This window comes from Equus caballus, chromosome 15 (genome assembly GCF_041296265.1).
Source record: "Equus caballus isolate H_3958 breed thoroughbred chromosome 15, TB-T2T, whole genome shotgun sequence".
NCBI lineage: Eukaryota > Metazoa > Chordata > Mammalia > Perissodactyla > Equidae > Equus > Equus caballus.
Window position 1 is genome coordinate 98,930,547 of NC_091698.1, and position 26,759 is coordinate 98,957,305.

General features: G+C 53.6%; 1 protein-coding gene across 5 annotated transcripts in view; it reads right to left on the reverse strand.

Moving 5' to 3' along the window:
• Positions 1 to 26,288, reverse strand: part of HPCAL1 (hippocalcin like 1) — a 121,648-nt gene extending 95,360 nt beyond the window's left edge. Inside the window, exon 1 of one of the 5 annotated variants that reach the window (XM_001503553.7) lies at positions 25,898 to 26,288. The gene's annotated coding sequence lies outside the window, so the exon portion shown is untranslated. Of the gene's footprint in view, positions 1 to 9,447; positions 9,602 to 9,908; positions 10,124 to 19,800; positions 20,432 to 25,435; positions 25,838 to 25,897 lie in introns of those variants that run through there. The other 4 variants (XM_070236706.1, XM_070236710.1, XM_070236713.1 and 1 more) reach the window with 4 other exon arrangements.
• Positions 26,289 to 26,759: the final 471 nt, after the last annotated feature.

Below are 26,759 nucleotides of genomic sequence, written 5' to 3' on the forward strand. Positions count from 1 at the left end.
GCAAGTCCAGAGAAAATAGAAACCTGTTGGGTAGATGAGGCTCAAACACATGTTTAAAAAAAAAGGTGAGAGAGGGGCCAGCCCTGTGGCTGGGTAAGCTCACATGCTCCACTTCAGCGGCCCAGAGTTTCACTAGTTCGGATCCTGGGCGTAGACATGGCACCGCTCATTAGGCCATGCTGAGGCAGCATCCCAGATGTCACAACTAGAAGGACCTACAACTAGAATATACAACTATGTACTGGGGGGCTTTGGGGAGAAGAAGAAGGAGAAAAAAAAGAAGATTGGCAACAGATGTTAGCTCAGGTGCCAATCTTTAAAAAAAGAAAACAGAGAACAGGATGAACTTCATGCTACTGTAACAAAGTCTTAAATGGAAGGAGATGGTTAGGAATCAGAAGAGAAAAGAAGGAAAAAGGAGGTCACAGGGCCGGCCTGGTGGCACTCTGCTTCAGCAGTCCAGGGTTCACAGGTTTGGATCCTGGGTGTGGACCTACACACCACTTGTCAAATGGCATCCCACAGACAAAACAGGAAGATTGCCACAGATGTTAGCTCAGTGAAAATCTTCCTCAAGCAAAAAAGAAAAAGAGGAGAACTGGCAATGGATGTTAGCTCAGGGCCAATCTTCCTCACCAAAAAAAAAAGAAGAAGAAAAAGAAGAAAAAAAAAGAAAAGGGCAGTCAGCTGGATGACGCACGGTGAAAAGTCTCGTCCCAGCGCTGCCTCTAACTCTGGGTGAGCTTGGCAAGTCACTTCCCCTCGGAACCACCCTCTGTCATCTTCTACATAAGCAGGAAGGGAGGGGAGATGAGATAAACAAAACAGAGTTAAGGAACCGTGTCCCTGGTGGCCACAAAACAAGCAATTCTGATCCTTGGTCCAGGGAGAGGGGCCTCCATCTGCCCTCAGGGGTGGGACACACTCTGGGTTTGATGCTAATCTCGTGACAAGGAAAATCCACCTGCCGCAGCCCAGGCACCTGGGGGCAAATCAACACTCAAAACTAAACTCTGAGTTCAACAGGCTTTCTCAGACTTACGGGCCCACTACAGCCGACCAGCAGGCCACGAGTTCTCTCAGGCTTCGTCCACGGGATGACAGCGGCGTCCTTCTCCCCAACTGGGCGACCTTGCTGACAACGGGACCCGGCCTTAGCCTCAGCACCTGCCATCCCTCATCAGCTCGGGAGTGGACCCCCCAACCACGTCACCCAGCTCCCCAAAGCCACAGTCATCCCCTAACGTGTAGGCCATACCTGCCTGGCTGCAGGGAGGGGACAACTGCAGCCCAAGGCTCGGCCGTGCATGGTGGAGCCAGTCTCAAAGCTCCCTGCCTGCCACCTCACTCTGCAAAGTGACCAGCAGGGAAATGCTCTGGACACTCCAGGCCAGGACAAACCCCTGTCCTCCTGTCACACCCAGGCAGTCCCATTCCAGGCTGCCTGTCCTCTCGGCCCTGCTCACCCGTCCTTTCTGGGGGGGCCACGACCACTCTTGGGGACAGCCGGGACAGGCCCACCTGACCTTAGTGACTTCTAGTGAACACGCCTGCAGTCATGAAGGGATTTGTTTTATGAGCCAAAGGTTAGCACTCAAAGAGCTTAGAGCGTCTAGCTTAGGGTTTTCAAACGTTTGGCCAGGGATTCTAAAATGAAACCTTAGCCAAAACCTGAAATGCAGACATGGCGGGTGGGGGACTGTGGCAGGGCAGGGGAGGCAGCTCACCCACTCAACCAGTCCGCTTCCTCTGCACCCCCAGCAGCTCTGCCACAGAGCAGGTAACAAGGACAGCTCAGCCAGCCCAGCACCTGCCTGGAGTGGTACACGCTGACATGTGAGGCTGGCGGCCCCAGCATTCTGCATGTCACAGAACAGCCAAACATCTAAGGGCATGAAATGACAACAGGTAACAGGGCTGCCTCCTGAAATGACAACAGGTGACACAGGGCTGCCTCCTGAAACGACAACAGGTGACACAGGGCTGCCTCCTGAAACGACAACAGGTGACACAGGGCTGCCTCCTGAAACGACAACAGGTGACACAGGGCTGCCTCCTGAAACGACAACAGGTGACACAGGGCTGCCTCCTGAAATGACAACAGGTGACACAGGGCTGCCTCCTGAAACGACAACAGGTGACACAGGCCTCCCTAGTGAAATGACACCAGGTAACGTGGGGCTCCCTTGTGAAATAAGTGACACAGGGCCCCCTTGTGAGGTGACAACAGGTGACACGATGCTCCCTTGTGAAATGACAACAGGTGACCGCCAAGAGCACTTCAACAGCATGGGCCGTAAGCTCAGCCAGGGGCCACCCTGGTGTGGCTGACGTGGCCGAGCCATCAATGGCAGCTTATTTATTTCCAAATCCAGAGAAGATGGCAAACACCACATCAGAGGGGGAGGAAGGAGCAACCAGAGATAACGCAGAGCCTTGAACAAAGGAAGAGACCGACAACAGTCCAGAATGTGAACTCCCAGTCTGGGGGCATCCAGTGAAGGCAAACGGTCTCGGGCCGGAGCACAGCCCGGCCTGAAGAACACACCCGAAAAAGCAGGACGGCCATTGCAACTTTGGCACTGGCCGCGGTGCAGCCTTGAAAAAGTGACTGCGAGTTCGTTTCCTATACTGGAAAATCACCTCTTGTATCCATTCGGTCAGCAAAGATTCCTGGAGCGCCTCCTGCCTTCAGAAATGGTGCTCGGCGCCCTGAAGGACAGGAAGGAGGCCCAGCCCTGTGCTGGAGAACCTGGCGGGAGGACACGCAGGAGGAGGAGCGCCGGGCAGGGTCCTCGGGCACAGGAAGGGCATGTGACAGCTGAGGGAGAGCCTGTGTGCTCGGCACGCGGCAGACAGCTCTCGAAGGCCGGGCAGGGCACCTGGAGATCGACAGAGAGGTGGCCAGGAGCCCAGGCAGGACAAACCTGGATGCCAGGCAGACCCCAGGGCTTGAGCCACCCTCTGCAGACTATGGGAGAGCCCCAGAGGCGAGCGGCAGGGGGGCAGTGCGGTCAGCTGTGGCTTAGAGAAGTCACTCCCGCAGCTGAGAGGAGGTGGTGGGAGGTGAGGAGAGGGCCGTGGAGCTGAGCAGGGAAGCGGGACAGGCCATCCACGGGAGAGGGGCAGGAATGGGCCGAGACAACAACAGGACAGCACCAAGGGGAGCACACCAAGAATCAAGCAGGCCTTGAGCACTTGTTCTCAGACTGCAGTCAGTGAGCTTGGAATACTTATTTAAAATGCAGATTCCCAGGTGCCAACCCAGAAGCTTCTGACCCCAAAAGCCTGGGGTGGGGCCCGGGAATCTGCCTTCTCACATAGATGGGCAGGGTCCACACTTTGAGAAACACAGCTCAGAGGGCGACTGCTGTGGGCACTAAGTGTATTAACGTCTAGCAAGAACCTAGACCTGGCACATAAGAGGCACTCAAGACAAATTCCTTTTCCTTTTCCATAGTTCGTGCTGGCTACCATCTCTTGAGTGTGCCAAGCACTTAAATTAATCCCTTAAAAGGTGAGCACTGTCATTCCCATGTGTTAAGAGCTGAGTTGCGTCCCCCTCAAATTCATATGTTGCTGTCCCAATTCCCAGGACCCCAGAATGAGGCTGCATTTGGAGAAAGGCTCCTTAAAGAGGTAAAGTTAAAATGAGGTCATGAGGGTGGGCCCTAATCCACTATGACTGGGGTCCTTACAAAAAGAGATCAGGACACAGACACACACAGAAGGCAGACCCTGTGAGGACACGGTAAGGAGGTGGCCATCCACAAGCCAAGGAGAGGGACCTCAGAAGGAGCCAACCCTGCTGACACCTTGATCTTGGACGTCCAGCCTCCAGAACGGTAAGAGAATAAATTTCTGTTAAGCCGCCCAATCTATGGTGCTTTGTCACGGCAGCCTGAGCTGACTCAGCCACCTGGTCAGAGGAAAAACTGAAAGTGGTGTGGGTAAGCAACTTACCAGCAAGAGGTGAGCAGGGACAGACCCGAGGCCCCACCCGCTCCAACGCTAATGCTCTGAACCACGACCCGCAAAGGACTGAAGAGGAATATTCCTGTGGAAGCATTCTGCAAATGGAAAGTATCCACCCAAAAGTTCAGGACCTATCACCTTTCCTCCTGTCACAGGGACCTAGACTGGGACCATCAGGCAGGCCTCACTGACCCCTGTGCCCTGTGCGAGACCCTCAGCACACTCGGAGGTCACTGGGCCACTCTGAAAAAGGAAACACCTCTAGCTCACCACAGAAACTGCACAAAGTCGAGACTCTGGTTTAAAAGGAAAGAATCAAAAGGGCCAGATTTAAATAACAGGAAATGTTTTGAGGCAAGGCTGAAGCCCACGTGTGCAGGTGGAAGGAGAACACGAGCTCCTTCCGTACAGCTCGGCCAACGTCAGGTCAGGCTCTGGAACCTTGCACCGCTCCACGTGGCCACGGCCAGCACGCCCACGCACACCGGTCAGACAGGGCCTGCGGCTGCCACTTCATTTAAAAAAAAGGCAGAAAACCTGAGCCCGAGTCGATGGGACCAGCATGGCTTCAAATGCATTTTGTTCGTGGGATCTTTAACCTGGAGCTCCTGCAGTTGGGAACCATGCTGGCCAAGGACCCACGTGGAGTCCAGGAATCTGGGCCTGGGCCTGGCTGGGACCAATGGGCCAGGAAGGTGGGAAGGAGAATCTGCTTCCTTGCCTTTTCCAGCTTCTACCGGCCAGCCACATCTCTTGGCTCATGGCCCCTTCCTCCATCTGCAAAGCCAACAGCAGCACTGCCTTGCATCTCTCTGCCCATTCTTTTTCTTTTTTTTTTTTGGAGGAAGGTTATTAGCCTTGAGCTCACATCTGCTGCCTCTTTTTTGCTGAGGAAGACTGGCCCTGAGCTAACATCCATGCCCACCTTCCTCTATTTTATATGAGGGACGCCTGCCACAGCATGGCCTTCTGAGTGCTGCCATGTCCGCACCCGGGATCCGTAACTGGCAGATCCAGGCCGCCAAGGCGGAACGTGCACACTTAACCACTGCGCCACCAGGCCAGCCTCTCTCTGCCCATTCTGAAATCACATCGCCGCCAGAATGACCATAGCTGGGGAAGGTCCTCCCTCCTAAAGACTCACATGATGGCTCTGGGTCCACCCGGATGACCCAGGATACTCCCCCCACGTCACAGTCCCCAATCTTCATCACACAGCAAAGTCCTTTACCACTAAGGTAACACACTCACAGGCTCCGAGGATTAGGATGCAGACCCCTCTTGAGGGGCCAGTACCCTGTCTGCCACAAGACTGTCAAGGAGATGGATTCAACAAAGCTGGAGCAGTGTGTCTCTAACTTCTGGGTACATAAAACCCCCAGGGCAGCTCACAGGTATTCTGAGGCCCGCCCCTAATGTATCTGGTATAGGAGGCGTGGGGTGGGGCCAGGGAGCTGCATTTTAAATAATCTTCCCCAACAACTCCCCCATAGCCCAAACATCTGGGGCCGAGGGTGTTTAGGTCGGGGAGTAACCTGGATCTTGGCAACAAATCTTACTGACCACCTGCTCTGTGCTAGGCACTGTTTCAGGCTGGAATGAGACACAGCTGAGTTCCAGTGTAGACTCTTGTCACTTTGGAGCTGTGAGCCCTTGGAGAAGTCACTTAACCTCTCTGGGCCTCAGTGTCCTCCTCTGTAATATGGGATCTTCGCCGTCACCTGCCTACTGCAGAGAGTGCCTGGGGAGACAAAGGGGACCATGCACAGGGCCAAGTGCATGGTGTTGTCCCTTGGCTGTCCCTCCACGTCACACCAGGCTGCTCCAGAACTACAGGCACAGCTAACTCACGGACAGAAATGGCCTCAACTTGAGTCTTTTTACATTTCCTAAATCTAACAGGCCATTACAAACGAAGTTTCGGATACAGAGTCAAGAAGCAAAAAGTTACAGGTCTGGTGTAACCATAAACCACCCGCTTGTGAATACACACACAGTAAGTCATAAGCCTCAACACCACCTGCAGGGAACGCTACCCCAGATTGATCCCGTGCACTCGGGCTCCAAATAACGCCATTCTTCACCAGAATAGGACACGGCTCTTGGCCAAAATCAGGTCCCGGCTGAAGGTGAGACTACTTAAATCCACAGATGACTGGTAAATGAGGTCCTGCTCAGTCTTCAAAGAAGAATAAATCAGAAAAAAACCAATTGAGCCCCGACATTAATAAGATAACTAACATGAATACAGTGCTTTACTACACACGAGCTCATGTAATCCTCATGACAGCCTTACCAGGTCAGTATAATTTACAGAAGAGGAAACTGAGGCTCAGAGCAGTTAAGTGACTTGCTTGGGGCTCACGGGGCCATGAAGCAAAGAGCCAGGGTCTAACCCCCCCACCAGCCACTGCACAAGACTCAAGAGAAGCAGCCGGCACGGGTCCTCGGGCAGCTCTCCCCAGACAGCTACCGGGGAAGCTGCTCCACTCATCGGGGGGGACAGAACTACTACCCATGAAATGCAGGTTTTGAAATTGTCTAACACGACCTGAAACAATGCATGGCTGCGAATCAGAGGAGAAGTGGAGAAGGTGAAGCTGAATTCCAGGGAGACTCCAGGTAGCCCTGTTCCAGGTGACAGAAGCCCTTCCGTATGCTAGACAAGGTTCTGGGGCTACCACGAAGACATGCCCCAGCTCACACCCTGGACGGGCTCATCTCCTTGGGGGATGCAGCAGCACAAAGGCTCAGCATTATCTCCCTCTAAGATATGGGGTCCACAGGCTAAAGCAGGGGCCAGCCCAGTGTGCTCCAGCCACCCGGAGGAGCTCACTCTCCTCCCAGAGGGCTCCCAGAGGAGCCGACGGCGGGGGCTGAGTGGAAGGGACAGCAAAGACAAAGCGCTGGAGGCCGGAAGGCCGCGCTGATGCGTTTGAGATGGCAACAGCCCAACCCAGCTGGAACACAGGGTGGATGTGTGGGGCGAGAGGCCACGGTGGCCAGCGGCCCAGGCTGGGAGCCTGGAGCACCTGTCAGCGAGCACCAGCCAATTTCAGAGTGCATGGGCGGGGGGGGGGGCAGGTGCTCCATGAAAGTCAGAATATGTGTCAAGTGACACTGCCCCAAATTCTCCCCAAAGGGAGAAAGCACACGCCTCGCGGATTTATCAGTGCTGCTGCCGCCGAGGAGGACAGAGTGTCCCTCACTCGGGCTCGGCAGGCTTCAGCCGGCCTCTCCCACGTTCTCCCCTTGACTCTCACTCTTGGTTTTCCGGTGAGCTAGCCAGGGCGGGCGGCCTGTCCTAACCTCGTGGGTGAGGACACAGAGGCAGAAGGCAGGCCAGCACACACCCAGGTGGCTAATTCCCGGCCCAAGCGTCCAACCTACACTACCTGACCCCAACCCCCACCCCAAGGAGCAGCCAGTGAAAGTTTGGAAACCAAGATCAACCTCAGGGTCCCCACCACCTGCTTTAAGAGCCCGAGGATGACGAGGATGATGTGCCAGCCTCCTTCAACACACGGACACCAACCTCCCACCTTCCCAGGGCCGTGCTTCCCAGGCAGCGTTCGCTCACAGCCTCTTGGCCAGTGGCCCCCTGGGGCAGGGAGACCCCCTCTGTACTTACTTTGAGAAGAAATCCCAAGAGAAAATGGCTAAGTTAATTAACCTTTACGTCCCCACCCCACCCCCAAGCAAGACTGGAAGCAACCAGGGCAGCCTGCCACTGCCTCTGGGGCACCTGCAGGCGGCCAGCACCGAGACTTGCCACCGCAGAGAGGACTGACGACGGGCCCGGGGCAAAGCTCCAGCCTTCACTCTCACGCCCTGTGCCCTGTGCATTCTCCAGGGCCTCACTTTCCGGCGGACACTCAGGCCGCTCCACAGTGGAGTAGGTGCTAACGTATGACCTACTTCCTGCACGGTCTAAAAACCCCCGAGGGCTTCATCATTTCCCACCCCCGTCGGATCGCCTTCAACAAGGCACCAGACGGACTCGGCCCCACACGGGCACTGATGAGCCCGAGGTAGCCAGGAAAGCAGACCCCGGGGCAGGGGTGAGTCCGACAGGTGGCCCCTGAGCAGCGCCCGTGGGCCCTCCTCCCAGCAGGAGAGCAGATGTTTAATGCACACTCGCAGTTCCAGCTCAAGACGTTCCAAAACCAGGCACCGTGTGAGTGAGTGTCCCTGCAGGGACACCTCAAAAGAGACATCCCAGCGGCTCTGAGCCTGGCCTTGGGAACTGGGGCCCAGTCAGCTGGACACTGGCGATGGCCGGTCGCTGGGACCCACTCAGGGAGCCCTCTGCGGAAGTGGGTGCAGGAAAGGCCGAGAAGCATGGCCCCCAGGGCTCCGGGGGAGACAGCCCATCCCAGCCGAGCCCCTGGGAGCTGGCCCCAATCCTGGCACGGCCACCTTAGAGCCCTGAGACCTCGGATGAGTGGCCCTCTGAATCCAATGTCCTCATCTGTGAAACAGTTATGGCCCCAGAGAAAAAACCCCGAGAAAATGTGATTATGGCACCTAATGGGTGAACGGCCCTCAGCATTCACCCAACAACCTCCACAACACACCCCTACCCAACCCACAACCCAGGCGGTTATTCACTGGCCACTAGCCAAGATGATAAAGACCTCCATTTTCACAAGGTCTGTTAAGACAAGTAAGGCAGGATCAGGAGCGGTTTCTTTCCCTTCCCTCCTCTCTATTATTCACATTTCCCCAAAATGCAGACTGAAAACCAGCAGGCCCATCAGAAATCCCAAGACTTAATGCACGATTTCTGAGAAGTGCTGAATGGCTATGTTACGCTCCCAGCCCTGGAGTTGAAATCGGCAGAGAGTTAGCCACTGAGGATTAAGTAGCTAGGAACTAAAGGCTTTTTCCTTTTTGCAATTACTGATTATAGCTTTTAGCTGTTTAACCCACCCATTGTTAACTGTGCTGTTTGGGCGATATGCTACCTGACTCCACTAGGCTCCTATAGATAACATCTCCCTGGGGCCTGGGTCACCATGGTAATGGGTGGGTGAGCTATTTTTCAGGAATTAGATTTCAGGAATCAGGACCCCTTGTCCACTCCAGGCCAGTTGAGACCACCAACCCCATCAACTGGGCCTGCGCAGATGTCCAACAGGCAATCTTTTGATGTCAAGAGACTAAAAACTCCACCCTCAGATCATGCTAACACCGCCATTTTGTGAACATGGGTCCTATGAAGAGGCGTGAAGTCTGACTACCCTTGCACAGACAATCACCTCACCTCTCCTCACCTCCAATCACCTCTCTCCACATTCGAGACCACCCTGCCCCCATCCCATAAATATCCCTGAGTCCCTATTTTCGGGGAAACGGATTTGAGACTCATGCTCTCACTTCCTCACATGGCTGCCTTGTGAGTAAACCCTCTCTCTGCTGCAATCTCGTCATCTCAGTGTTTGGCTTTCTGGGTGGTGGGCAAAAACTAACCTGGTTCAGTAACAAAGTGGCTGTTCTTCAAGCGAGGAAACTGAGGCAGAGGAGAAGTGACTTTCTTCCCAAGGACACAAAACAGGTGGCCCGGCTGACCCGGGACCTGACTCCAGACAGCTCCAGCCCTGCCGGGAGCAATGCTGCAAGAGCCAGGCCGTGGAGGAATTTCTCAATAGACCACTCAGCATCGTAGTACTGTAGTCATGGCAACCAAAGTCTTAACAACTTTGGCATTTCCACAACCTTTGATTGATCCAGCTCTCAAAATTAACATTACAATGAAACGGTATTTGCATTTAATTTATTTTAATTGGCTTTTATATAACCAAACGTCTCAGTTTCCCCCTCGATAACCACAGGTTGAGTTCTTAATAGTGGGAGCCCTAAAACAGCAAGACAAAAGCTAATAATTTTAAATTTTTGTGTTTGGAAAAATGCTTCGGACTCTCTGGAAGTACCTTTTGCTTAATTCTCCTTTTTTTTCTGAGACGACAGCAGGACCTTTTGCACGTTGAAGTCCATCCTTTAGACTGTTCTTGCATCGCATTTAAAAAGCACAGATTAGAAGGTTCTTGGTGCATGAGCTCAAGGTGTGTGAAGTGGCAACACTGAAGTGCATCTGAGTTCCAGGAGGACAGAGGTTTTTGGATCTTCCTCCATTGCTGTATCCTGCCTAGAAGAATCCCAGAATTATAGTAGGCGTTCAGTAACTGTTTGTTGAATGAATGAGTGTGCGTTCATTCTCATCGCCGGAGATGAAGTGTACACAGCACGGAGGATAGTGCCAATTAATTGAGCTTTGACTGTTTTCATCATAAGTGAGGGGCAGTTCATGCCTGGAGACGGTGGTGCACTTCTGGGCCTGTAAGGATAAGGGGTGCAGGGGCAGGGCAGGGACCTCACCTGGAGGCCAATACCTATAACTGCCCAAGTCACACCACCCCCGAAAATTCCACTGAACATGTATGTACCACCAGGGCCAGTTCCAGGCCTGATACAAAGCCCAACATGGGATAGAGAGATGAATGGGACACGTTTGGTCTCTACTCTCCAGGGGATTCTGTCTACTGGGAAGACAGATACATTTTTTAAATGCCATTCCCCACCCAGAGGCACTCTAATGCCAACAGAAGCGCACAGGTGCACAGGAAAAGAGATCACCGGCATGAGAAGCCCTGCTTGCTTCTTGAAGGATGCCTGAGTACTCACCAGGTGGGGGTCAGGGATTCCCAGCAGGGGGAACAGCATGTGCCAAGGCCCAGAGGTGACAGCATGACAAGGAACTGCCAATCAATCAAGATGTGGGCATGGGGGATGCAGGGCTGGAACAGAGGTAAGGCAGGGTCGCGTGCAGGGCTCCTCACGCCAGGCTTTGGGTTTGGACTGAGCTCTGTGAGCAAGGCTGTGAGCGCATGGAGCAGCGTGACAGACTCACACTGGGGCTGTGTGGAGAATGGGTCTGTGGGGAGACGGGGAGGGGAGAGGCTGGCTCAGGAGACCGGATGGCAACTGACAATAACGCAGGCAGGCGACAGTGAGTGCAGCACAGGGTCGGTGAAGTTGGAGAGAGACTGGGATCCATCTGGGGGATCTTGATCCTGATGACTAACTTAGAGACCAACTTGATCAAGGGAAAGGAAAGCTGAGAGGGACTAGAAGGTCTCCCAGGCTCGTCTGCGTGTCTGAGCAGGCGGTGGTCTACCTAGGAGACCTGGGGATAGTATATTCTGTTTTGGACATTCCATCAAACAACAGAAAAGCCAACAAGCAGTCACTTAGAAAAAAAGGGTTTTCTTTGTGTCCAGGGCTCGGGCAGTGGTTCAAGAATGCCGTCACGGACACAGAATCTTTTTCTGCTCTATTATCCTTAGCACATGGATTTCAGCCTCGTGGTCGCAGGATGGCTGCCCTACTTCCATTACATCTGCTTTCCAGGCAGGAAGAAGATGGATGGGCCAAAAGCCTTCTGTCTTGAGCCTCTTTGGCTTTTGATTCAGGAAGGGAGCCGGGACAGGAGAGCCTGCCAGCAGCCTTGAACTGACATCTCCCTGGCCAAAACCCACTGGGTTCTCCTGGCTGGAGGGTCTGGAAGGAGAAGCCGTAGTTGTCTAGCCTGTGAGTAGAGGAGCCCTGGAACTTGCTGTTCCCTGTGCCTGCCGTCCTCCTGCCCTGCTCCCACATGGCCAGCCCCCTCACTTCTTTCCAGTCTTTGCTCAAATGCCACCTTTCTGACCATCCTATGTCATTTGTCACCCACCCCTTATCCAACACCCCCACCCCTTCACAGTCTCACCTTCCAAGTATTACGACATTATACTACAGAATCAACTTATTTAGTTTACTGTCTGTTGCTCCCAGGTAGAAACATAAGCCCTGAGAGGGCAAGATCATTCCCCCAGCAGAATCCAGCACACGGTGAGAGCTATGTGAATGAATGACGGAATGAACGAATGAAGAACTCCGACACAGGGCCAGCTAACAGGAGAGCACCTCACCCTACCTAGGGATTCTCTCTCCAGGCCCAGGCTCAGCTTAAGGGGAGACTCCTCAATACATGGGTCCCACCCCTGGGAGACCCTAGATAGGAGGACAGATGAGACTCACATCTGGGAGATAACAGGGCAGGACCCAGGCCTTGCAGACGGTGGGGCCGTGGGAGGTGGAGCAGCAGTGCCCAGGAAAAGCAGGGCACCTGACCCACCTGGCCCAGGGGGCTTCTTGGAGGAGGCTGAGAAAGGCTGGGAGCCGTGAGGGTGATCTGGGAGGGTGCAAGGACAAGAGAGTGACCCAGGCAGGAGGTTAGCGTGAAGCAAACGTTCCTCTCCTCAAATAATGGCGCCGAGAACCAAGATGAGTTCTCTTTCCCCCAAAACTCAAAACCCACAGCCACCATGCAGCCCAGGACCAGGTCCCTTAGCAAGGAGAAGTCAGATGTGAAAAAGTTCTGAGACTCCTACAAGACAGGTCCCCAACCCCCGCCCCTCTGCCCCCCTGGTGCCCCACAAAGGGGACCACAGAGCTGGCTCTAAGGGGATCAGGTTTAAGGGGAGCTGCTTGCTGAATATAGGCTCTGATTTAAGCCAAGCTGACTGTCCGTATTTGAACACGTGTTTTTAATCTGAGCAGTAAGTTCCCAGGCTGCCCAGCACACAGCCAGTTACCCCGCTGCCCGGGAGACAGGAAGAGGGAGCAGATCCTACATTCCAGGACGGGTGAGCGGATACAAATTTCCATGACCTTTGTGAGGCTCAGACAATACGTTCTCCCAGCCTCTTCTGTGGGCTGACATCTTGCAGGAGGAAAATGAAAACCACAGGTTGACCCCAGACTGGGAAAAGGAAAAGGGCAGAAGACTGGAAACTCACTTGCCACAAGGGGAGCCAAAGACCCAGCAAGGAAACCTGCTGTCTTGGACAATCGCGTGTGAGGGACGGAAGGGTGTGAATAGAAAGACTGATGATGATGATGGTGATGGTGGCGATGGTCCTGACAGTTACACAGCACTTTAGAGTTCACAAGAGGCCTCATGGCTACTTTCACAACAATCCTCAGAGGGAGGCTTGTTTCATAATTCCCATCTCTCGGATGCGGAAACAGATGCTCCAGGGCAGACCGAAGGGACCTGCCTGGAGGAGGCTTTCGGGGGTGGTGTGTGAGCCTCGGGGAGCGGAGAAGGGTAGGGACAGAGTCCACAGAGGTGCTCTTTTCCTTAAAAAGAATGGTCTGTCCACATTAGATTGTAAGGAAGTCAGTCCAGCATCAAGAAGAGGCCTCTGGAGTCTCTTTTGGAGCGGTCACCCTCCACTGGAGTTCAACGAGGCAAGATGTCTCTCAGTCCAGGGCCCTGGGGCCCAAAGCCTGTCTTCTTGTTCAGATCACGGCATCCTCTGTGCCTGGAAGGCCAAACTCGCCCATCCAATCACAGTGTACACAGAGGCTGGAGTCTGCCACTTTCTTAACAGTAGCTGATGTCCAGTGCAGCCACCAACTCCACTCCGTGCCCACGTGCAGCCTCTTGAGTCTGTGACGAGCCCTCCCGAGGCCCCTAACAGTTAACAAGCTTGTACAAAACTGACCAGCCAGTGGCGGGGCTGCAGTCGGCCTTTGCTTACTACAACCTCGCAGAAGGGAGGAGAGAGAGTGGACGTGCCTTCTGCCGATAAAGGACTGCAAAGAAGTACGTGGTGGGAGAGAGAGGCAGGGATGCCCACCGTGGGCCACCAGCTGCTGATGCTGGGGGAGGCTCTGTTTCCGTGGAGTCTGAGGATGCTGAAGCCAAACTGGATGAAGGGAGAAAGGAAACTGCCAGGTATTGGACAAGACCCAGAAGGGCAAAGAGCTTTCCACACAGTTAACCATCAAGTGATTGCTTTCAGAAACGATTAGATGAGGAGGGACCCCAGAACAGGCATGAATAGGCATTTTTTTGTAGTGTATAAAATTATGGGAAGCAGACTGATAGAGCACTGTTCTACATTTGGAAAATGCCTATGAATAAGAACAGATCAAATGAAGCACTTGCTGCTCCATTCCTCCAATGTGGCCCGGGCCCACTCACCCGCTGGGATAGCGAGAGGGGTTTCGGGCCTGCGGCTGGGCAGTGGCTGCGTGTGAGCCAGGAGCCGATCAGCGTAGGGCCCCTCCTTGGCTTCCCCCTGTCTTGGGTCATAAGCATAATATAAGCACCACAAGGCAGGGCCCCAACACCTTGCCCAGCGTCACATGCCCAGGGCCCAGAGCCAGGCTTGGTGTGCGAAATGTAATTGTTGAACTAATTTGGTGAATCTTCCATGGAAATCATCATTCACACTAAAGAGAGCATTCCTAGCTTTATTCAAAGATCTTGTTCTGGTTGTTGTTTCGAGATGGGTGTTCCCTCGATGCACTGAGGTGTTTTGGCAGGAAACGTAGGGTTACGAAGCATTAATAATTAAGCAAACAGAAGGGAGGGCACAATTATGTCAGAAATCACTATGTAAGTCAATAAAATGTACGACCTTTGTTTAGAAAAACTTAATAACACACATAATTTCAGAAATACCATATTCCTTTTCTAAGATAATGGGGATACCCAGGAAACCAGAGGGGCACACCCGGTCTCCATGGGAACCTACCTGTTTCCCGTGACAAGAGAGCTTCCTGCCTGCCTGCGCAGAATCCTGCAACAACCTGAGGACCCAGCTGTCAAAAATAACAATTTCTAAACACTGGAGCCATACTCAATTTTTTTAAAATATGGTTTCCTTATGATGAAGATCCTGAAATAATTTACCAGATGTGTATGGAATTTTGCTGGCAATTATATTTTCTTTCTCACGATCATAAATACAGACAGCAAACTATAAAAATGTGACTTTTTAAAATTTCTAATCCAAGAAACTATAAGCAGACACTGAGCTGGCAGCAAGGCAACCTCTGGCTTCTTACATTTTATAGCAGTATTATTTGCCTGGAGACATGGCCCAGCCCCCAGCATCTCTCTCCTTCATTCACCCTGAAATCAATCTTTCATATTAGCCAATTTTTCTGATGGCTGGCCTCGTCTTCATAACTTTCCACTGCTGACTCAATATCCTGGACTCAGACAGATTAAACCTCTGAAAAACGACGGGAATAACAGCCCAAGAAGCCTTTGGAGGAATGCCACCGAAAGTCAGGCATGGCCTTAACAAGGGCCAAGAAGGCCCTGCCCACCAGCAAGTAAATAAAGACAGTCAACCCAAGATCAACCCAGGGTCAACCTAACACCAACCCAACATCCACCCAGGGTCAACCCAAGGTCGGAGGCATGAGCAGCAGAGGGAGGGTAAGGATCACCCGCAGGAGCCCTCCAGCTCACAGGAGCTAAAGACCAGCCGTTTCACTCTTGGGGGTCAGGAAGGAAAGGCAGAGATGGGGAAAAGAAAGTTATTTTCCAAAAGGGAGCTGAAAATCATTAGTCTGTAGACAAACACTAAGAAGATTATTCCCGAAGACAGCCAGGCATGAGCACTTGGGGATGAGAAGAGAGAAGGAAAAGCAGGAACAATGGAAAGCGAAGGCAGGGGCAGGGGGTGCAGGACGTCAAACCACCTCATCAAAACAAGGTCAACACAGCAGGAGCCACAAAGCCTCCTTCCAGGTCAAGAAACAAAGTGGACGCCCAAATTCAAGCAAGCAAAAGGGAAGAAACCCGTTCCAGACCATAAACAAACTCGACCCTCAGCCAGGCTGAGATGGTGAATTCCTCGGAAGACTCAGAACGTTTCTCTTTTATATCCCAGTTAACAGAGTTACTCAGTATTGAATTTAGATGAGATCAACACATTCTAATGATATATAATGATAAATTTCCATTAATTCAAATTATCACCAGTATGGGATTTGTGGGTTCCAGCCAGTCTGACTACAAAAAGAAAGATTGCTAAGCAAATTAAGAGGGCAAACAACGTTATCAGAGGAAGGCATTCTTGGGGTTCCTTTCAAAACTGTTTTTCTTCTAATTGCAAGAGTAATACATGTCCACTGGTGAAAATTTAGAATGTGGAGAAATACATGATAGCCCCAGACTCGACTGCTATTAGCTGTTTGGTATTCTTCCTTCCCATCTATTTTCTCTGACTTTTTTTCCCTTCCAAACATAATTGAAATAAAACCGTGTAGTTCTCTATCTTGCTTCCCAGTCTCATATTTAGGAGAAATGTTCAGATTGCTTATTTTCAACCCTTTAGCAAATACCTACTAGCAAATATCACAAATGTGCTCATTTCAAAGAATTCTTAGCAACTCATTAAAAAGACCAATTTGAGGTGAAATCTGCTCAGGAGTTTGTATTAACACATATATTTTTGTCTGGAAATAACACAATTACTTGTCCGCTATAATACTCCCTAATTCTGACTTTTCTCTAATTCACAATTACTCAAAACAAGTTCAGTCCATCAGTTTCTTACATAATCAGGGTATGACCACCCAGAAAGAAGAGAAAGGCACCGTGACAATGAGGGGGGCAACGTCCTCTGCGCTGGTTTCTCTTGGAGAGTCTTCTCTCAGAGAGAGAAGAAACAGATAAGACACTGGACCCAGAGCCTAAGCCCGCAGCTCAACTGCCAACCTTCTTCTGCGCTCCCCCAGCGACCATCCCACCGAAATCACTCACCTCCTCTATACCATGAGCCCGTCTTCTTAATCTCAGATTCTTTAACATGGAGCCCAGTTCCCGGCACAGGAGGCATGAGAAAGCATTGAACGGATCGATGGGTGGGTGAAACACACAGAGCTCCTCTCCCTAACTTCAGTACCCTCTGGCCCTGCCCCTTCCTGCTAATCTGTGCTCCACCAGTTTGTTCAATATTATCAGTTTCTTCTGAACTATGATGCCAGCTCTTAAGATGGCAGTTGCTAAGGTATCTGTGTTTTCTAAGAGGTTCATTTTGTTTTTTGCAGTCAGTTTAGCTATGAAAATTCTCACTATGCTTTATATTGGATGTGCCCTACAAGTCAAGCTTACATTTTTAAACATTGTTCCTGAATTGTAGAGCTGACTGAGAATTCAGAGATTATCTAGCTCTGAGCCCCATTGGACAAATGAGGAAACAGATCTGGAGAGGAAAAGCTGCCCACGCCCAGTTAAAGCCAGACACTAAGAACTGGACGGGGGTCACTCTCACAGCTTCCAGACCACTGCCCTACAATTTCAATGAATGTGTAAAACACCTGCCAATCAGCGAGGAGCACGGAAAACAGCACGAGTGCACCGACTGCCCGATCACACATTCCGGTCGGGAAAGCAAGACCCGTCAGCAAGGACGTCCCAGCTCAAGGGACAGAGAGCATTCCTCCTTCCGCTGCTTTTCTGTTCTGTTCCGGGCTCAAGGGATTGGATGATGTCCACTCACATGGGTGAGAGGATCTTCTTTATTCGGTCTACTGACTCAAATGCTAATTTCTCCCCCAGACACAACCACAAATAATGTTTTACCAGCTATCTGAGCGTCTCCTAGCCCAGACAAATTGATACATAAAATTAACCACCACAGATGGGATTTTCCAAGAATCTTCAAGATCAGTGATTCTCATGAGGCCACTTTCAGAGTAACATTGCATCATCCACCCATTTGGGATCTCTATGCCTAACATCATCCTGTCCTAACTCCTCTCATTACCCTCCTAACGGTAGCATCCACCCCGGCCCCCGAGGAAAGAGCAGCTGATTCAGCCGAATGGGCTATATGATGCAATGGCCCAAATATTGGGAAGCAATACTCAGACTTGATGACTATGATGGTGATGGTGATGACGGTGGTGGTGGTGGTGATGATGATGGTGATGGTGAGGATGAGGATGTGGTCGTCCTGGGAAGCCAGCAACTAGCCCAGGACAAGACACAGAGGGAAGGAGCTATGGGCCACAGTGACACCTTTGCAGTGCTGGGGCCCCCTGGCCGAGAGAACCTGGAATTCCTTACCTGTGCTACACCTCCCCACCTCCCACTCCCACCAACAATGGTGAAAATAATTCCCAAATGCACATGCTTTCACCTTACAGCCAGCTCTGAGAACAATCAGCTAGGCTATAGTGTTTCTAGGTCAGGTAAGAGCAAGCACCAATAACATATGCTCATAAAAGCAATTTGTTATCCTGTCTTCAGAGAGAAAGGAGAGGCAAAAGCACTCCCCAGAGAATAAGAATGGATCTCCGTGCCAAAGGTCCGGCAGGAGAAAGCCGGGCCTGAGCATCTGTCCGAGGCCTGCTTCTACCTTCACTTACTGGGAAGAGGACAGACACCCAAAGAAGCCAAGGCAACCGTGACATTTTGACTCCCACTCCTGGAAGCCGAGCCACTGTCCAGGCTGCGTCACCAAGCATAGGATTGGCGCCACATGACTGAAGATGCCTAATAAAGCCTCATTCCTGCCACGGCTGCCCCACGCTCTGGCGAGGGCTGAGAGACAGAGAGAGCGCCACCAGCCCTGCCTGCCCACAGCCCCGCCTGCCCACGGCCCTGCCTCGCCCACGGCCCTGCCTCGCCCACGGTCGGGGCAGGCTTTTCTGAACACCCCATGCTCACTCTGCCAGGAGTGACTCTCCACTCACACACGTAGATACAGAAAAGTGACGATGTTGGAAATGATTTTTTTTTTTAAACCCAGGTGATTGATTTTGAGGTTCTCGTTTCCCTCCGAAAATTAACTACAGCACAGCAAAGAGAAAGGATGAGAGTGAGAGGGAAGGGTGGGGAGCTGTCATTAATTCCGTTTTCTGGAAACGTCTGTTAAATTTACAGGAAGGAAGCAGAGACCCCAGCATTCTGCTGCTGGAGGGGAAAAAAGCGCCATGATCCATACACACCACTGCACGGAATCGCAATTCCAACAGTATTCCCAGGAGTCCCCCTTCAGCCCGCGGGCACACCAGCACAAACGCATCCAAACTCAATAAACGCTTTCCAAGCGCTCAAGCGGGGAGAGGATCAAGAGGTCCAGGCCTTATTATGTCTGAGGAGTAACCTGAAGATCACTGTGTGCAGCCCCCCAAGTTCAGGGTCACCGTGGCTGCATCAGGGACCCTGAGAGACACTTCTCGGTAGACATGATCTGGGACAATCCAAAATGGAACCTCTCCAAACTCCAGATCACGGCCCTCACTGGTTCCCTCCCAGGAGCCTTCGCACATGTGTTCACAGGCTCACACATCGAATGCCTTGTTACTACAGCCTAGGTCAAAACATGCCTAAGAAACATGAATTTGAAAAGAAATACTTAGTGGCGGAGGAGGCACTGCCACCCAAGAATGTTTAAGTAGCAACACTGCCACCACCATTTACTGCAGACACGTGAGCAGCCAGGACACTGCATCCAGGTCTCATGTGACTGTCTGAGGGGGCCTAGGACCCCTCTGGACTTGAGCAAACTCAGGCACAGAAAGAGTCACCCAGCCAATAAATGACACTGCACAGGGTCCCTTGAACCCAGGTCTGCCTGATCCCAATATCCCTGATCTTTTCCCTGAGATATTTTGCAAAATAGGGCCTAACGACCCTGATAAAAAACAAGATGCTCTTAGGGTCCACCGTGAAAGTTCTCTACATCAGTGGCAGAGAGAGACCACCTGTGATCTGGTGGTCAACACAGCAGACCCATATCAACCTGTATGCACTGGGTACATGATTTCTGTGTCTCAGATTGAGCATCTGTAAAATGGGGTCTCCTCCTCTACTATCGCCTTCAAAGAACAAAGAGGACGCAAGAAGAGTCTTCTGACATGCACAAGGCATGGAAATGTACTCACCCCCTCCCAAGGGCCTTCCTCTTTCTATTTACCAAGAGACTTCTCTACAGGCACACACACTTCAGCTGAGTCACTCCTTACCTGGTCAGTTGTGAGCCAGGTCCTGGGGCAACTGAAGATCTGTCATGAACCGCTCACGCCCTAAAAGGAGTTTAGGCTGCTTGGGAAGTGTTGATGAGAAAAACTGAACTTCAGCCGAGGAAAAGCGCCAAAAGGGATTATCCTTACTACCAAAGAGGGGCAGAAAAGAAAGGGATCTAGTTTAATTCTTGGTTCTTCTACCTTCTGCCAATGGCTTTGGGCAACTTACGTTGCTCTGGGCATCCTTGACTTTTTCATTTAAATAATGGGTTTGATCCCATTTGCCTCACACGTTCTTGCTGAAACAAGGTAATGTCTGTAGCAGGACCGGCCCCACATCACAATTACACACTCTGTACTTAAAACTCCAGCACTCTGCTGGATACTCAGGCCTTCGCAAAAGACCCGGGAGGGAGGAACCTCAGGGGGGCCCTGCCAGCGTGCCTGAGTGTGCCACAGGAGTCCAGGGCTGAGCCAGGTGCAGGGATGAGGGGTCCACGACCCGTTCACTGCACCAAAGAGCTCGCCATCCTGCAGAGAGACGAGACACAGCCACTTCATCAGCGCTGAGGCAGCAATCAATTCTAAATGGAAGACTACAGGAAGGCCTCCCGGAGGAGGTCCTTGAGCCAAATCTCTTACAGGAGACAGAGGAAGAAAAGGCAAATCTAGACAGACAGAAAGCTGATTGGTGGTTGCCTGGGGCTGGGGGTGGGAACAGGGAGTGACAGCAAATGAGCACAAGGGAGCTTTCCTGGGTGATGGAAATGTTCCAAAAGTGGATTGCGGCGACGGTTGCACAACTCTGTAAATTTACTGAAAAGTAATGAATTGTACACTTAAAATGGGTACACTTCATGGTATATATATTACACTCCATAAAGCAGTTAGTTAAAAAAATTTTTTTAAGGATGAGCAGGAGTTTAGTAGATGAAGAAGTCTGGGTGGGAGAGAAGAAAGGCAGGTGCTGGAAGGAGCCGCCCTGGCCTCACCCTCGCAGTCCCACCCCCAGCCGCTCCAGTGCCCCCACCTCCCTCCCACATGCCTGCACCCCATCCCGGGAGTCAGCTTAGACGAAGCTTCTCCAGGAGGCCCCTGGCCCTGGCCACAGGGTAGGTGCTCCCCTCCGAGGTTCCACAGGCTTTTTTGATCATCTTCCCACCTGCAGCCCAAGACCAAGCTCGGCCGGGCAGGGACGAAGCCTGTGTCCAGCTTTCAGAGCTCAGCTGGGAGCAAGGCACACAGGAGGTGTTCAGAAGAACATTTACCCAGGAAGAGAATGATGCCGGGGGGCGGGGGTGGAGGGTGAGATGTTGAAATCTGTTTTAAACATTGACCTGATGACAGCGACCGACCGCAGTGAAGGAACTGGAAGCTGGGCTCCAGGCTAAGGGATGAGAAGGCTTTGCTAGGCAGGAAGAGGAGGCGTGGGGGGGTGGGGGTGGCAGGCCAGGGCAGCAGATTCGATGAGTGGAGAAAACAGGGGAAAGGGCCCAGAAACACGCCTGAGATTTGTAGCTGTAACGACCGAGCAGGCGAGTCATTCACTCTAACATTCACTCTAACAGGGCTCAGGGCGGGCTCTGGGCTCTGCTCCGATGCGCAGCAGCACCCAGCCCGCTGACAGCGTGGGGTCTGAGCACTGGGAGAGCTCAGGTCTGCTCACCTGCCAATGCACAGCCGTGAGCGCAGGTGGCAGCAGAGCACTCACCATGGTGCCCAACTGAGGGGACACCACCCCAGCTGAAGGGGACACAGAGCGAGGGAAGATTTCAGCGAGGGCAACAGTGTATCAAGGCAGTCAGGGAAGGCTTCCCAAAGAGGAACCGTGCGCCCCCAAAAGCCTTCTTTCTGTCTTCAAGATCACGGCAGCTTTATCCAGGGAGAAAGAATTTAACAATCCTGAGTGTTTCCTAGCCAAGGGTCAGAGACCCATCACTGGCTCCTCAGAGACTCCTCGTCTCCCCAAACCCAGTCTGCTGGCTTCCTGCCGGCCTGGGTTGCACCTCAAACACTGAAAAGAAACAAATACCCAGAAAGCACAGCTGCTGGATTAGCACTTGGCTCATAAAGGGAAATGAAAAGCGCCCCAAGAAGGCATCTCTGCTGCCTGAGGCAGACAGGGGAGGCTGCAGAAGGAAGGCAGGCAGATCTCCTGGAAGGTGTCTTAGTTAGTCACGCCTCATAAACGCAGATATGAAGCGCTGCCTCTGAAATTCAATTATACTTGAAATGACAGGGCCAAAGGAGGGCTCTCTTAAAGGATTTACTGTGCTTTTCAGATGATTAAAAAAAAATTTCTTTAGACTCGCACCTTGCTCATCAGCGCCTAAGAAATGTTCCACCTGTCAAACTTTACTGATTACCTGAAGTTACATTAAAACCCATGCCGCTAGACTCCAACTTTTTTTTTTTTTGGTGGCAAGTGATTTGAAAGAAACATTTTTTCCATGGGGCAGGTGGCACCAAGAGCCTCCATGGACAACGACCCTGTTGTACCCTGATGAGAAACCCAACCCAAAGGGAAGAAGACAAGAGCACGTGAGATGCCCAGATGCACAGCCTTACAAATGGGCAAGAAAACCCTAAAGAAACCCAAGGCGACTGTGGGAGAATGAGGAATCCCACAGCAGAGCATGACTGAAGTCCACAAGTGCCCTTCCCCAGACACAATGACATGAGGGGCTGACAAACTAGCAAAATACACAGAATCCCCCATCAAGTCTGGGCTGGCAGCTCAGAAACTGGAAGCATTATCCCACAACAAACAAGCACCGTTTAGGGCTTGCTGGAATGCTAAGTTCTAATGCAAACCTGATCCCAATCTAGATAAAATTTCAGCTGCCATGGGGCTGGCCCCGTGGCTGAGTGGTTAAGTTCGCGCACTCCGCTGCAGGCGGCCCAGTGTTTCGTTGGTTCGAATCCTGGGCGCGGACATGGCACTGCTCATCAGACCACGCTGAGGCAGCGTCCCACATGCCACAACTAGAAGGACCCACAACGAAGAATATACAACTATGTACTGGGGGCTTTGGGGAGAAAAAGGAAAAAAAATTAAAAAAAAAAAAATTATCTCCTTAAAAAAAAAAAAAAAATTTCAGCTGCCAAGTAGCTTACTCCTTGGTGACAAGTAAATTCTGGGGCTCCTTACTAGTATCCTGGACTATCACTGGTTCCTAAGTGACCTTGGCACTTTGACCGCTTAGGAGTAGCAAGACAGGGTCTTAGAATAAGTTTGGGGGAAGGACTGTAGGAGTAAGGGGGAGACAGGCTGCCTGGACGCACAAACACTCGACGTGGTATTTTGTGTGTGTGGACTATGCGTGCGGAGCCCTGCAGGCAGTGGGTGCAAGCCGCAGAAGACAACACCACCTCTCTGCCAGGACGAAACCCCACAGCAGCTCAAGGCAGAAACAGAGCTCGGTGAGCACGAGGCCCCGGCTGGGGAGTGTGGGGCACGGGGAGTCCACTCCTTGTCCTTCAGCAGCTTCTATTTCCTATTCCGCACAGCCCTGTGGCCAGAAAGGGGAGCTAGGATCAATTCTAAAGGAATTTGTCCAGGCGCTTTTCTTTCTCTCAGCGTCTCTCTAGGAGGGCTTGTTGGAAATGAATGGATTGTTTGCTAGAGGTTGGGCAAATCTCTGTTCTTGGGTTTTGAGTTATTCTCCACAAGTCAAATGATCTCTAAATTTATCGCATATTGACGTCTATTTTCCACCTTACAGAATGCGTAAAAATGGACCCCGAAGCAAGCAGGCAAGGCTGGAACGAGGTACCACATCCCCTGCAGGCGAGACGCGGGGCCCCCGGGCCTTCCCTCTGGCACATTATTCAATAAAACCTCAAGAGCTCCGTAATTACAGGCACTTTCAGAAGTGAAACAGAAATAGATCCAGGGCCAAAACATCGGTCTGCTTGAGACAAATGGCTGGTTTTCACTAGGAAAAAAAGAAAAACCCAGTAGCTTTTGGTCTGTCTTCTGAGCTGAGAAAGCCAGACTGATTTTTTTTTTAATCTTATCATTGAATCTGATTATGGGGAAGAGAGGAGGATTCCGCTCACAAGCCCTTTTCTCCTCTAGGATAGAAAATCATTTTATGAAACAGAAAAAACAGGCTGCCTTGTAAGTGTGCCCCTGACACCAAATCAGGACGAAAAATGAGCCTTCTTAGCTCCCCTGGCCTGCCATCCATGCCGAGATCTCAGGGCTCGGGTCCAGCGCAAGACACACAGAAGGAACCAAAACAGAGGTTTCTGCTCCTGTGTCATAAGAGCCTGCAAGGATGCCCGTTTCCCCGAGAACAGCAACGGTGCACCTGATACCTGGAAACGCATCCCACACCCACACACAGCCCGGCCCATGCTCCCCAGGCCCTTGCCGGTTCCCAGCCAGCGCTCCATTTTGAGAGCCTGCTGCACCGCGAGGGTGGTGGCTCCCTTGGTGGAAGGCCATTTGTTTTTCCGACGGGGAAGGGTCCTGAGAGGCAGAAACCACAGGCAAGGAGGCAAGGAATCACTGGCTTTGGCAGAAGGCAGCAGGGCAGCCCGAGCCAGCTGGCCCAGCTGGGTGTGAGCAAGTGGCGCGATGCGGCTGGCAGGACTCTCTCCCTGAGAGCGAATCGTGCGTGGTGACAGCTGTGTGCACATTCACTGCGGTTCAATGTTACGAGTGGTAGGTTTCAAACTAAGTATGTTAAAAACCAAAGTGTGGGACTAGGAGGAAGGGTCCCACGCGGACCCTCGGCCTCCTGCATAAGACTGATGCAAGGGAGGGGGAGGCGGAGGGAGGGAGGGAGGGTGTCGAATGCTGAGGCCCAAGGCAAGACTCGCCGTCCTGGCAAACACTCTCCTCTAGGGGGAATCCGTGTCGGCCTGGAGGAAACAGGGTGACCAGGCCCGGGCGGGATGCCCAGGGAGCCCGAGCTCCCTCTCTGCGGCGAGCGCCGCTTTCACACCTTGGCTGCCGGATTCCACGAGCTGCACACCCCGCGGACTCCACTTGTTGAACAAAAGGGCTCCCGACTCCCGCAGCCGCTGCCTCCGGCCAGGAGAGGGACCCCGCTCGGGCGCCGGAGCCTTCGCGGCCGGAGAAGGGCCGGCGCCCGGCGCTGCGCGCTCCTGCACACCCGAGGCGGCGCCGCCCGGGAGGCGCGGCGAGGCGGCGGCGCACCCGGCAGCCTAAACTTTCTCGAATTTCGGTGCTTCGCCGTTAAGTTAAGGCGGTGAGAGAGGCACAAACCACGCGCGGGGTGGGGTGGGGTGGTATAAGAGCCCCACCCACGATAAAGGAAAAAAAAGAGGCTAATTAATTAACGTAGCACCTACTACGTGCCAGGCACTGGGCCAAGAGCTATCTTTAGTGCGTTCTCATTTTAACTGTCACGACAGACCCCGAGGGAGGAACTGTCCCCATTTGATAGAATAGCAAACGGCAACCCGGGAAGGCGGCGTGTCTGGCTCAGGTCGCAGTGCGGGTCACGGCGATGCCAGGGCTCCTAACTCCGGAGCAGTGTTCTGTCCGTCGATCCTCGGCTGGGAAGGAGGGAGCCGATGGACGCCGTGGGGGTCCCCTCCCCTGGCCAGAGTGCACAGCGACCCACATGGGCCTCGCGGACCTGCCCCGCGCAGGGCTTACCCAGGCTGCTCTCGAAGCTCGCGCCAGCCCCCTCGGATCCCAGCGGTCCCCTGGGGCTCTGGAGCGCCGCACTGCGCCGGCCGGCGGGGCCCGGAGGCTCCGCGCGCAGGACTGGACCGCCCACGCCCACCCCGGCGCCCCGGCCTCAAGCACAGCCGCTCACACACTACACCTGCCCCGCACCGGTCCCCACAAGCAACTGCGCCCCAACACACAATTTCACAAACGCAGACCAAAATGTGCACACCCAACCGCACACACGATCCCCACGAGGAGCTGCCATTCCAGGGGCACACCACGTCCTCGGTCACTCACAACTCCACCGCGCAGAAAAACACAGGCACCCCCCCAACACATCCACACGCACACGCACACACACACACACGCCGAGAGCCCGATCGCAGCGCACGCCGGTGCACACGCCCGCACTCCCTGCGGCCCCGCAGCCCGCCCCTTCGCTACCTGCTCCGGCGCAGGACGCGATCCGCCGGCTTCCCGAGCCCAAGTTCGGCGCCGCCGACGCTGAGGCGGGCGCGGGCCGCTGTCCGGGACGAGCGAGCCAAGGCCAGGAAGGGTGGCTAGGAGCGCGGGCCTCCGTCCGCCCGCAGCCGCCGCGCCGGCCCTGCGCTCATCGCCCCCCAGAAAGACAAAAGGAAGCTGGCAGCAAGGGAAGGAGCGAGGTGGAGGCGCCCGCCCGTCCGCCGGTCTGCCGGTCCGCCGCCCGCAGCCGCCGCGGCCCGCCTGCCAGCCGGGAGAAGGAAGGGACGCGAGGGCGGGACCCGGAGGCGGGGGCCGGGGGCGGGGCGCGCGGCCGGGGCGGGCGCTCAAGTCTCCTGCGGGCCCACCCCCGCTCGACCACGCCCCCAGGCCTAGCCCCGCCCCCGGCCGCCGCTCGGGTCCCGCCCCCGCCCCCGCCACGCCCCCTGCTGGCCAGTGGCGCGGGCCTCGGCCGTGTCCACGCGGGCCCCTAGCTCCCCTTAGCGCGCTCTCGACCGGGCTGAAGCCGACCCCCTCCCGCCCAGCGCAGCTTCGGGGCAGGGCGGAGCCGAGCGCTGATTCCGCCTCCCTAACCCTTGGCCTCTGGCCTGCGGGTGTGAGAGAGGCCCGGAGGCGGTGCCCGGGAGGAGCCGACCCCGTGCCCGCCCCCCGCCTCGCGTCCTCGGCCGGAAGTGCGGCCCGGGTGGCCCAGAACGGGAAGCGGCCGAGTCGCCCCGGGCCTCCTGCCAGGCTCCTTGGGCACCCGCGCCGCCCGTCCCGAGAGCAGATACGCCAGCCTTCCCGCGCCTGGTCCAGGGACGGAACCGGGGCCGGAGGAGGGACACCC